The sequence below is a fragment of the Hermetia illucens genome, chromosome 1 (assembly GCF_905115235.1).
Source record: "Hermetia illucens chromosome 1, iHerIll2.2.curated.20191125, whole genome shotgun sequence".
Classification (NCBI taxonomy): domain Eukaryota; kingdom Metazoa; phylum Arthropoda; class Insecta; order Diptera; family Stratiomyidae; genus Hermetia; species Hermetia illucens.
The window spans coordinates 60,425,812-60,436,030 of record NC_051849.1 but is presented as its reverse complement, the minus strand read 5'-3'; the positions used below and the strand labels follow the sequence as shown (position 1 = coordinate 60,436,030).

At 44.0% G+C, this 10,219-nt stretch overlaps 1 protein-coding gene across 1 annotated transcript in view; it reads left to right on the top strand.

Moving 5' to 3' along the window:
* The first annotated feature begins 471 nt into the window (after positions 1-471).
* Positions 472-10,219, top strand: part of LOC119656007 (cAMP-dependent protein kinase type II regulatory subunit) — a 265,746-nt gene continuing 255,998 nt past the window's right edge. The window contains exon 1 of the mRNA XM_038062278.1: positions 472-1,810. The gene's annotated coding sequence lies outside the window, so the exon portion shown is untranslated. The remainder of the gene's footprint in view (positions 1,811-10,219) is intronic.

The window sequence follows — 10,219 nt, the reverse complement described above, 5'->3', positions numbered from 1 at the left end:
ATTTCAATCGTCAGCCACATCGTCGTTTTCTACTGATTTAGCACTTCCGACTTTTACCTCCTCGGAAAACCACATTTGGCACTCAAAGGAAAGCGCCATGCACCATACAAAAAGCGTCGATCGCGATTCTGAAGGACATTCCTACAGAACGGCTTAAAAACTAATTCGACATGCTTATTGATAGTGTAATGTATGGTACCAATGTGCAAGAAGACTATTTTCAAGAAAAAGTAATTGTCGAAAAAAAATTGTGTTGTTTTTGAAAAACTCTCTTTTGCTTTCTGCCAAACATTGACAACGAGAAACAAAAATCCCAGTTAAGGTAGGAGTATTCGTTCTGGAAAAACATTATTCTTTTCTAAAGTAATAATTTCACGTTATTTTGAATCTTTTTAATAAGGGGGAACCCCAGGGAGTAGGCGTGCATTGAACATACTGGGATACATTCAATGCCTTAAAGAAGATAATTTGTTCAATCAAAATTTATCGTAAATTTTCAAATTCTCAAAAGTTTAGTGTTGTGCTTAATAATTTCGTTCCGTTTCAAAAGAACTGTGGAAAGCAATAAATATCTGAAAATGATTAAGAATTTGACATTTAGTTCATATTCAAACCAAATGAGAAATTAAATTCCATGGCATTTGCATTCCACTAAAAATCCACAATTCATCGTGCAAGTCCCCCATGCAATGAACGGTTGCAAAATTCAGAATCAATGGAAAGGTATTATCAGCGGCCGCCGACCACTGACAAGCAGCCTGGATCCCACTGGAAGGCATTCCAGCTCCACTTCCAATTCGGCTCGCAATCGCACTGCCGTGCAGCGCCATATTTGTTTGAAGTGGAGACAGCAGACGTTCAGCGAGTCCGGTTCGTCGTGTCGCGATTTTTCTGATCCGCCGTCTGCTTTTTGCGCTAATCAATTGTCATTTTGCATAAAATCGATAGCCAGGAGCGCGAGCATTGGCTGGGAGTGCAGCTAGTATCCGTTTCCACTCAGCATTTCGAAGAAAATCGATTTTTTCGATTTCGGAGTCGAGCGCCACCGATTGATTGCAGCCTTATCGAGGTGCTGTGTGTCAGTGCATTTTTCCAATTGGATTTGGCTGTCGCGAAACTGTCGCCCGTTTAGCGCTCGCTCACTCGCGCCCGCACTTCGCCTGCCGACGAACGCAGCTTGAAGCGAAACGTTTTCTGCCAGCCGCCGAGTGCTTGGAACCCGTGACTCCCCTACGCAATCCGCTCCTGCCAGGGACTTTTGCCAGTTCTGTTGGTCCCGTGATGTCGACGGGATTCTGATCGGAAACCAATTAGGAAGAGATTTCCACTTCCGCCGACGATTCTTTTCGCCGTGTCTCGCTGGGTCGTGAAAACCGTTTCCGTTACGTGCACGACAGTGGAAACTTGCGCGGACCAAGGATTTTCACGCAGATAGCCCGTTGTGTCCAATACACTTTGTGAAAGATCTGCTGGCTCAGGATCGTGGCCAGTCGCGCCGTGGAGCAGTGAAAGTGCAGTGAAAAGAAGCGATTCCGCCGCTGCTCGTGTCCTTCGGGCAAATTACTTCGCCCCAGTCGACGTGCTTTACTTTCTTCAAATATTCAGTGAACGTGTGTGTGCGTGGAAAAATTGAACGTGCGAGCGGGAAAAGGTGAAAATCTGCGGTTCCGTTGCTGCTGATAAGAAAAGTGCATTTCCCGTGATCGTGCGTGGAAAGCGAATCACATTTGCAGCAGCCAAGCGTTTGCCCCGCGAGCGAAAACGGTCGCCTTGGTGAGTTTTTCAGAAGCGGAAGAGCCAGCAAATTCGAGTAAGTACAATTCCTTGTCGAAATTCGCTTATAGTCCATTAAGTTAGGCTGGAAGATGAAGCAAGATTGAATTGACTCCGGCTTCTCGGCTCTGTCCTCGCACATGCCGATCCCTAGGCGAAGGCATTTCTGCTTAATAGCAGGCTTGGGGTTGCGTGCAAACGGCCTTCCGCCCCCATCCCTCCCGACCCGGACCTGTCCTTGCTGCTTCACATCCGGCACAATCCCGACTGCGAGACGTCCCATGCACTGAGCGCCTGCCCGCCCCTCTGTAACCTAATTTACAGTCCCGGTGTCCCATTACAAGTTCAACAGGACTCGGGAGATGCAGAGCCAGGAACCCGGTCGTGTGCTTTCTGATAAGTAACTGCCCATGGCTCGCTGTTCCTTGCCTTGTCGCTCATGCGGGCCGCACGCGCGCTTCGTCCTTGTTGCGAATCGGCTTCCACACTCGTGCCTTTCACCTGTTCACCGCTCTCCAAGAACAGGTGAGCAGTTCGACTTCCACCCACCGTTCCATGGTTATCATCACATTTCCAACCTTTCCCTTCACGGCTCGAGCTCCTCAAGCAATTGAACTTTCCGTCGTTAGAGCTGCCTCGAATCCTTCCTCACTCGACATGCCCTGTTGCCCCGAACCCTTACCGTAGCAACACCCAAACTCCTCAGGTGGTGGTCGATTTTTGTCGGTGTCTGGTTTTGACGGCCTAAAAGTTTTCAGTAGTAATAATCGTTGAAATTGTCCGACATTATGGGTTGTTTGTTGTTACGGTGGAGCTGAGTGGTTGAGGGTTGCCAAGGCAAGGACGGTGGCTCCTGAGAAGGAGCTGTGCGCGGCAGGACGACCACTCCGCTGGTCGATGAACAGGCGAATTCGCATTTCTTAGCGTCGGTAGTGCACAACCTGCCTTGGTCGTTTCTCAGATCCTGTCAAGGATGTAATGGAGTCTTCAATAACTAATTCCAATTGCCGTGATTGGTTTCTGGCCTGCTTCGCCTTTGTGCTCCAACACCATTGAGCTGCTCCTTCATTCCGAATTCCTCGCCACAACATTATTTAATGAGCTCGAACAGCTTTCCTTGCCCACGTATTTGACCAGTGGAGAAATCCCAACAAAATTTAAATGACATTCGTCTCGACTCGATTTGCAGACAGATTTTTTAGGATGGAATTCGTGCAGGATATGGTGGAACAGTGACTCCCTACGCTTCTAGATGAAAAGTACAGAAAGTCAATATTTTCCTGCAGCTCACATAAATTAACATTTTATGTAGCCAGTCTCTGGGATTTCGTTCGAGATTTGATAAAATTACATGAGTTTATCTGATAACGATAGGGCTAGTGCCGCGGGATGTTATCTAACGGTTATCTCGGGCGGCGATAAGCTATTCACCATATTTGCGAAAGTGAAATTAGGAGCGGAGCTAATGCCCGACCAACCTGTGTTTTGTTTGCCAGCGATAGTATGCAGATAGCGACAATTGGGGGCGAATTTTGGCTTGATTTTGGTTCGTCATAGAAATCCCCTTGTTTCGGGGTTTTATGAGATGATTTGGAAAACATATGCATGCATGCGGTGTTCTAGTGGTTTTAGGGGTAGGTTTTATTTCAGGAATTTCTTGGCATGTACTACCAACAGTATGAAAGTGCGATGATTCTGTCCTTTAAACTATTGAATGCCAATCCAGCTCAGTTGGACCGTGTCGAGAAACAACTGGGTCTCCTAGAAGATTGGCGGGACGAAAGGTCAGTTGAATTGTAATAGCACAATCAATTTCATTGTTTTCAATGAAGCTTTTCTGTGAAATAAAAATAAAAACATCGCTGCTTCGCGAAGAAATCTACTAAAGCAGATAAAAGTAAATTCGATAATATAAAGTCCCAGCCTTCTATTCTCTGGCGGATTTGGTTTTCCAGCAAAATATTTTTAGAGAAATTGACAATATTATTTTTTATTTTAATTGAAAATAGTAACTTCGATGAACAGACAGGAATGAAAAAGCTCCTTGCGGACAGCTGGACGGGGGCCAAGTAGAACGATTCGTCTCGCGCCTCTAGCATCCCATTGGACTCGGGATGGTATGCGGTTGTCCGCTCGCGGTTGAATCTAAGGAGCTTTCCAAACTCTGAAAAGAGAGTAGATTATAACGGCATTTCCTGGCCTGGCATGATTAAGGTCAGCACAACAGAGTGCGGATTCCACTCTCGGCAGAAGGCCAAGTACATGCCTGTGTTGTAATGTCCTTCACAGGTATGACCTCAAGCTATCGCGTCAACCGATCAATGATCGTTAGGTAATACTTGTAATTTTTCGAGTCTTGCAAAGGGCCTACAATGTCGAGATGTGTGGTGTGGACACACTTTGTTGACTCCGGGAATACACCTACTTCACTTTTGGCATGCGATGCACTTCCTGACCCAGTATTCACGTCCTTGTTCATGGTTGGCCAGAAATATTATTGGAGACTAACCGGTTTGTTGTCCGATTGTTGAGGTCCGCAATATCGTGCCCCGAGCGAAACATTTCCTTACGGAAAGCTATGTATAGTTTAGGTCCTTTTTCGGAGATCTCGCAGCAGATACAGGAAGGTGAGTCCAAGATGGAGAATTTTTTAAACTTGTATATGGAGTCCGACTGCAGGCTTTGAAGAACTGCGCCATCCTTCTAGGCCACAGTGATTGCGGAAAAATCAACCGGGGCTGGGATGTTGATCTCGGAGATCCGACACGAAGCATCAGCGATTAAGTTGTCTTTACCAGATACATGTTAAATGTTGGATGTAAACTAGCTGATGTGGGCTAAGTGGCGAGCTTTGTGAACCCGGTGGACGGTCTGCCTTCAAGGGAAAATACTTGATGCTCAGATACCTGGCAAGTAATTTACGATCGTAGACGCCGTCGTGAGTGGTTTTGGACAGGAAACGACGATAGAAGTTTACCATATTCAAGAATCTTCTAAGGTCTTTGACCGTCTTTGTCAAAGGAAAGTTCGCGATCGCTTGCACTTTGGCCTAGAATCTAGATCTGCACTTTTCAACCAACCAACTACCTTTGGAAGGTGTGCATATATCTTGCTTATGTAGTTGTTCAAACTATTTCCGTGAACAGCTAGCTTCTGGGGTGGTAGAGGACACATCGAGAAAATGGAGGTCGGAAAAAATGTTGTTTGCGCAAATTGAAATTTGCCCTGACGATCTAAGTTTATGGGTTCTATCTACGCTGCATATCCACCAGCAGCCCATAGTAATGCAGGAAGTTTGCGCCTAATATGGTGACATCGATGTCGTTAAAACGAAGCGCCACGAAAAAGTCCTACGTAAGCCAAGACTTACATCTACTTGCCTATAGCCGTAAGTTGTAGTGGGCGTGGACTTTGCTCCTGTTAATTTCACCTGCTGCTGGAAACGGGGAGGACTGAGAACGCCTTGTTGCCGGGATTTGTTTAGACTTCGCCGCGTCCTCCAATGAACTCAGAAAAATGCGTGGGCTGGTACCATTCGATTGCTTTCGCTTTTCCCCTGTCATGGTGGCCGCCCACTTTATTTGATGCCGTTGGTCTAGCACACATTCCCTGCTTATCGCTCTATGCGCTCTATTCTTCGAAGCTCCTTCTGAGAAAAGCATATATTTCTACTTACTACACATGTAATAATAATCGTTGGCGTAACAATCCAATTCGATCAGGTCCTTGAAGTGCGTTAGAGAACTTCATTCAAGACAGTAACGGTATACTACAGTTCTCTATAGGAGGCAATGTGGTCAGCATTGCGCTCGCCCGAGATTATTACCTTGATTTGACTCATTCACAGCTGAGCCGACTGGTACTGGGTACTGGGACTTTAAATCATGATAAAAATCCCGATGCTACCAGTGAGATTTGAACCGTGACCTTTCGTACGACAACCTTGTGCTCTAACTAGTTAGCTATCCGGACCCTACACATGTAAAGATGTCTTTAAGGATAGTTCAAGCTGATCCCTCTCCGTAGCAAATCTTGGAAATATGAAAATTAGGTGCTCTCAGACTTTATATTCACTATGATAATCAGGGCAAAATGGGGAATTGTCATATCTAATGCGACGTAAATACCACCGCTGTCCATCGTTTTCGGTCAGAAGTTTGCGTTTTCAGCTTCCCTTTTAAGCATTATCCCAACGTGGTTCCATCAGATTTTCGATTGTTTGTGGGCATTATTTTGTGATCACGGCACGCAGCTAAGCACTGAAATCACGGTTACGCCCGTGATTGGTCTCTGGAATGTGCGCAACGGTATTGAGGCACCCAAGAATGCTTGCTTTCTCGAACTTGTGCGAGAATTCAGGTGATATAAACTGGCCATCGAGAGTGCTTCTCTTTTTCTTGCGGTACTGTGCTTCTATACTCTTGAAGCCTAGTGCTATCAGACGCGAACTCGATATTGGACTTTTGTTGACGGCTGCTGCAAGGCGCGTTCTTATGACTTGGGAACCGACGCGGGCCCCCAAATTCAGTATGAGGAATCTCCGCAATCCGGCTGAGAAAACTCTCTTCTTGTGCCAACGAGACAAATTCTGAACAATGCGTCGGAGAACAGTGAAAAGAACTGAAACGCCATCAAAAGTACCTTTAAGGCTAGTGCGGGTGAATTGGTCGACCACGTCGCAAAAGGTGCGGAAACGTGAATGCGAATTGATGAGCTCTGTTCATTGGCTCGACCGGTTACTCCGTTACCGGGTTACAACACGAGAAATGTATCGTGGCGTACGTTGTGACAAAAGAAAATATACCACATACAATGGTGGTAAGGGAAACAGAAGCTATCACAAACTGCAGCGACTTTTTTAACCCATATTGGACGAAAGAGCTTGGAGGTGGTAAAAAATTTTGTGAGGAAGGTTATCGGTAGACTTTTCCACGATGATGACTAACCATAGAGGTTTAAGGAGCACCACGATTCTGAATACTATAATATACGGGGAAGTTCCACCTTTTGTGGATGATATGACAAACCACCGTAACGTGCGGCTGCGGACTGCCTCTCCTAACAGAAAAAACATTGTTTTCCCCATCAAAATGCTCGAACGGAGTAAAGTTGGTCTTGACAATGTGTCCGCAGAACTGTTTTTTCCAGTCCCTGACGTCTCTGCACTCATTTGAAAATCCTGGGAATCTGAGATCTATCCCATTGCGTGGAAGAAGGGGATGATCGTTGAGATTCCAAAGAAGAGCACCCGTTTTGAGTTCGATAACTGGCGAGATATTTGCATGTTTCCTACTATCGTCAGTATACTACTTAAAATAATCTTGGAAACCATTAAGGAACATCAGGCTCTCCACCCGGTCATTACAAAGAGAGGCCATATACTATTTGTTCTTCTACATTGGCATTGATTCGGAGAGGGTGGGTGAGAGGAATGTTTGAGTCCTCTCCTCTGCTGTTGTCACTTCCATTGAACGGTATAATCGAACGCATCAATCGTGTTGGATCTCATTTATATTAATAGTTAGCTAATAGAGTTCTTTTTATTGATTTTACAAGGTATAGTTCTCTCTTCGTGTCTTCGTATTCCTCCAACACACAAATTTTATTGCATTCTGGGTCTTCATGCTTAACCATAGTTGTCGTGTAGTGCATTATGTAGGCCAGCACCCTTAAAGGGTTTAAAGAAAAACTTCGAAATTATGAATTTGCTTATAGCAGAATTCAGCATAAGGTTCGATGACATTTCACCAACGAAGGTTAGTAACTTCTCCACTAATTTCAAGAAAATATTCCATAATCGTGGAAGCAAAGGGTGTGACAAAGCTTATGAATGTGTGCGTAAAGACGAAGGTAAGGTTTGTTCACGGAAAGCTGCTCGAATTGAACGAACTCAGAAAACGAGGTAATCAGAGGAATCAGCGATATTCTAAGAACCAAGAAGTGTATAGATTTCTTTCTTTGAGACGTTGTTTCCACCCTTTTAGATGGCCAAGAAACATTGTTCATACCGCGAGCCTATGCAGTGCGGATTTATGCGAAAAAGACCATCAGGCCGTCATACGTACCGAAGATGAAATTAATCGAAAATTTTGCATTCAAGAGGCGGAGACAAAATAGAGTAACAGACCTCTCATTGCTTCCGATATTTGTTGGTCAAAAGAAAGGTGAACGTGCAGGAAGAAGGACGCAATTCGTTAGTCAGAAATTTAGGACAGATTGACGGCTTTACAAAATTTATGTGATTTTATACCACCTAGCACGTCGAATAAGGTAATCATGAAGTTAGGGCATCATAAAATATTATGTTGTTGAGAAGACTTTGAATTCAATTTACAATATCAGTATTGGTAGAACCCCGCTTGATCTACTCACTACTGTCGATAAGATAGACGAGAGAGACTTGGGAGTCACTGAATTTCTGCGAAATAAGCTTACTGAAGAGTTCGCGTGAAGCGTGACGGATATCGAGATGAGGTGAAGTTGTAATCCGGAAGAATCGAGATGAGAATTGCTCAGAGTCCACCACGATGATTTAGTCGCCAAAAAGAGGATATAATTCAGATCAGGATTCAAGTTGAGGAAAAACAACCTAAGGACAGATTTAGAGAACGCTGCGTACTTCAGATGTGATAATTTTTGTAAAGTTAAAAGTTTCTTTTAACTAGTTCTTAATGATTTTTACAATTTTGCCTAGGCCCAACGAGGCGCTAAATTCACTAACCCAGTAGCGGGAAATGTGCGGAAGTGTGTACATGGTATCCTTAAAACTGCTATAAGATTTACCTCAACCATTTACTCGAAAAATACGATTCTTCTTCTTTTTCTTCAGCTTTTTTCCAGTTCAGAAGCGGGGTCGACTCGTCTTGATCGGTTATTCAATTTTGCTCTGTCAAAAGTCTGATATGGATACATTCGCAAACTTTCAAATCATCATCTAGCGTATCAGGCTATCATTGTTTCGGCCAGCGTTTTGGTCGTTTCCCATCGACTTTGATGTTCAGAGCAATCTTGGCAAGTGAATTTTCGTTAGTGCGAATTACGTGACCCTACTCATTTCGGATGTGATCATGTGTCCAACGCAACATTTTCGCCTTTTCGATTTGAGATGTTCGTTGATAAGTCGATCACAAAGAACGCCACGCCACGTGGAATCAAACAAACAAAAATTGTATTTTATTCAGATTTAATCTGAGATTGTGTTGCGTGAGGCGATCATTCCATTTTAAAACAAGCTGCTTGAGATCACTTTGCTATGAGACACTAGGAAAACAACCTGGGCCCGAGTTCTTCTGGCACTAGGTGTTGCCGCAGAACATACCAGAATTATAAAAGGTAGCGTATAACATCTGCGAGCCGCTTCGGTCACGCTGCTCCTAGTGCAGAGGTGAGGCAGTGTCTGATGAGTCGCTCTCTATTTGGTCCGACCCGGCATTAAGTGGATACGGACTTAGGACTCCCCAACTCCTAACGAAATACCAGATGGGTTTTTGGTTCTCGAGATCCAGAAATGCAATGCAAAGGGGGCGATGCTTCTCACCGTGTCTCGTCATGGATAACCGCGCAGCATATATTGCGTCAGTAGTTCCGCAGTTCTTGATAAACTCGGATTGATTCACGGTTATTTAAGCGATTTCGCGAGTACGGTTGTCAAAAATGCATTCAGAGATCTTTATGGTATGGGGCAGCAACCGGATCGGTCGGAAATTTGAACACCTAGCTGGACTACCTTTCGTTGAATGTAATTATGCGGTGTTTCCAACGATTAATCATCTGAAATAATAAACAAGTCGGGAAACCGGAAGCTAGATGCTTCAGATACGAAAGGTTTTGTGTATTTCTTTTATAAAGAGTTTTGAGTGTGCATTTGTCCCATTAGCATGTAGCCCGTAAAATATGCATATATTATGTGAAAATATCCACTTTCAAGTGATATTGACATTCATAGTCTTGAATTTGCAGAGGAGCGACAGTTTTGACCTAGTATAAGTTTGTTAGTAATAGTGCGATTTTCCCCAAATTTAGCAGGATCATGCTCTATGATGTAATCTACATTGCTGCAAAATTTTGTGATTCTAGGGTGAACTTAAGGGGGGGGGGATTTCCTTTCAATTACTAAAATTATAGTAATGTACTATTATTAACTTTATTTGAACAGGTATCGGTATGTAGGGTATTTCGGAGTCTAGACACTATACAGTGGCAGCCCCTTGATTGTTTTTAGATTTTTCGGTTGGGTAGTTTCTGAGAATGGGTTCATTAAAAAATGATCACTTTCAGCCCCTCGCACTCCCCACTTTTTCAACAAATGTTAAAACTAAGACCAGCTTCGAAAAGTACTAACCTTTAATTTGATACCCCACATGACTATATTTGATGAAAAAAAAATGTACACCCCCCTTTTGCATGTATGGGGACCCCCCCCCTTAAATTCGACGTAAAAGGATGT